The sequence below is a fragment of the Pteropus alecto genome, unplaced genomic scaffold (genome assembly GCF_000325575.1).
Source record: "Pteropus alecto unplaced genomic scaffold, ASM32557v1 scaffold462, whole genome shotgun sequence".
Classification (NCBI taxonomy): Eukaryota; Metazoa; Chordata; class Mammalia; order Chiroptera; family Pteropodidae; genus Pteropus; species Pteropus alecto.
The window spans coordinates 98,800-101,456 of NW_006431936.1; positions in this window are offsets into that span (position 1 = coordinate 98,800).

Genomic DNA, 2,657 nt, shown 5'->3' on the forward strand with positions numbered 1-2,657 from the left:
GGATCTTCCTACCCATGAGCATGGTATATGTTCCATTTATTTGTATCTTCTTCAATTTCTTGTTTCAATGACATATAATTTTCTTAGAGCAGATCTTTTACCTCCTTGGTTAATTTGATTCCCAGGTATTTTATAGTTTTCGATACAACTGTAAATGAGATAGTTTTCTTAATTTCTTTCTAAAAGTTCATCATTGGTGTATAAAAATGCCACTGACTTCTGAATATTTATTTTGTAACCTGCAACTTTACTGAATTCATTGATCAGTTCTAACAGTTTTTGGTGGAATCTTTAGGGTTCTCTATTTGTAGTATCATGTCATCGGCAAATAGCGAGAGTTTTACTTCTTCCTTTCCAATTCAGATACCTTTTATTTATATTGTCTGATTGCTGTGGCTAAGACTTCCAATACAATGTTGAAGAGGAGTGGTGAAAGTGGGCATCCTTGCCTTGTTCCTTTTTTTAAGGAAAATGCTTTTAGCCTTTCCCTATTGAGTATGGCCTTTATTATGTTGAGGTATGTTCCCTTTATTCCCACTTTGCTGAGAATTTTTATCATAAATGATTGCTGGATTTTGTTGAATGCTTTTTTTTTGTATCTATTGATATAATCACATGGTTTTTATCTTTTGATTTGTTAATGTGGTGTATCACATTAACTGATTTGTGGATATTGAATCAAACTAGCATCCCAGTAATAAATCCAACTTGATCATGGTGTACGATATTTTTAATATATTGCTGACTTTGGTTTGCTAATATTTTGTTGAGGATTTTTGCATCAATGTTCATAAGAGATATCAGCCTATAGTTTTCTTTTTATGCAATGTCTTTGTCTGGTTTTTGAATCAAAGTAATGATAGCTTCATAAAAAATGTTAGGGAGCCTTCCCTCTTCTTGAATCTTTCGGAATAGTTTGAGAATAGGTGTTAATTCGTCTTTGGTAAAATTCACCTATGAAGCCATCTGGTCCAGGATTTTTTGTTTTTGGGGAGGTTTTTGATTATTGATTCTGTTTCATTGGTGGCAATCGTTTGGTTCAGATTTTCTGTTTCTTCTTGACTCAGTTTTGGGAGATTGCATATTTCTAGGAATGTATCCATTTCTTCCAGATTGTCCAATTTGTTCACATATAATTGCTTGTAGTATTTTTTTATGATCCTTTGTATTTCCATGGAGTTTGTAGTTATTTCTCCTCTTTCATTTTTGATTTTATTTTTTGAGTCCGCTCTCTTTTTTCCTTGATGAGTCTGGCTGAGGGTCTATCAATTTTATTTATCCTTTCAAAGAACAAGCTCTCAATTTCATTAATCTTTCGTATTGTTTTTCTAGACTCCATTTCATTTTTTCCTGCTCTGATCTTTATTATTTCCTTCCTTCTATTTACTTTGGGCTTTGTTTACTGTTTTTTTTTTTTCTAGTTCTTTTAAGTGTAAGTCTAGATTGTCTATTTGAGCTTTTTCTTGTTTCTTGAGGTAGGCCTATGAATTGCTATGAATTTCCCTCTTAGGACTGCTTTTGCTGTGTCTTATAGATTTTGAGTTGTTGTGTTTCCATTTTCAGTTGTCTCTAGGTATCTTTTGATTTATTCCTTGATCTCATTAATAACTCATTCATTGTTTAGTAGCATGTTAGATAGCCTCCATGAGTCTGTGTATTTTCCATTTTTTTCACATAGTCGATTTCTATTTTCATACCATTGTGATCAGAGAAGACAGTTGATATGATTTCAATCTTCTTAAATTTATTGAGACTTGTTTTGTGGCCTAACATATGGAGTTATGTTAGCCTAGAAAATGTTCCATGTGCACTTGAGAAGAATGTATATTTTGCTGCTTTGGGGTAAAATGCTCTGAAAATATCTATTAAACCCAACTAGTCTAGTGTATCTTTTAGCCCCATTGTTTCCTTGTTGATTTTTGTCTGGAAGATCTGTCCATTGGTGTCAAAGGGGTGTTAAAGTCTCCTACTATGAGTGTATTACTGTTGATCTCACCTTTTTTTATCACTCAATAATTGCTTTATGTATGTAGCTGCTCCTATGTTGGGTGTGTATATGTTTACTAGGGTTATGTGCCTTTGGTTCATTGATCCCTTCTTTGTCTCTTACTATTGCCTTTGTTTTAAAGTCTATTTTATCTGATATGAGTATCGTTACCCTGTTTTTTTTTTCATTTCCATTTGCATGAACTATCTTTTTCCACCCTTTTACTTTCAGACTGTGAGTGTCATTTGATCTGAAGTGGGTCTCTTGTAGACAGCATATGCATGGGTCTTGTTTTATTATCCATTTGGCTACCCTATGTCTCTTGATTGGAGCATTTAATCTGTTTATATTTAAAATGATTACTGATAGGTACATAGTTATTGCGATTTTATTATTTGTATTTGTTATTTCTATTTTTTTTTTCACCCCTTCTCTTTTTACAGAAGTTCCTTTAACATTTCTTGTAATGCTGGCTTGTTGGTGATGAATTCCTTAAGCTTCTTCCTCTCTGGAAAGCTCTTTATTTCACCTTCCATTTTAATCAAAAGCCTTGCTAGGTAGAGTATTTGTGGTTGTAGTTTCTTGTTTTTCATGACTTTGAAGATTTACTGCCAGTTCCAGCTGGCCTGCAAAGTTTCCATTGAAAAACCAGGAGACATTCTTATGGGGT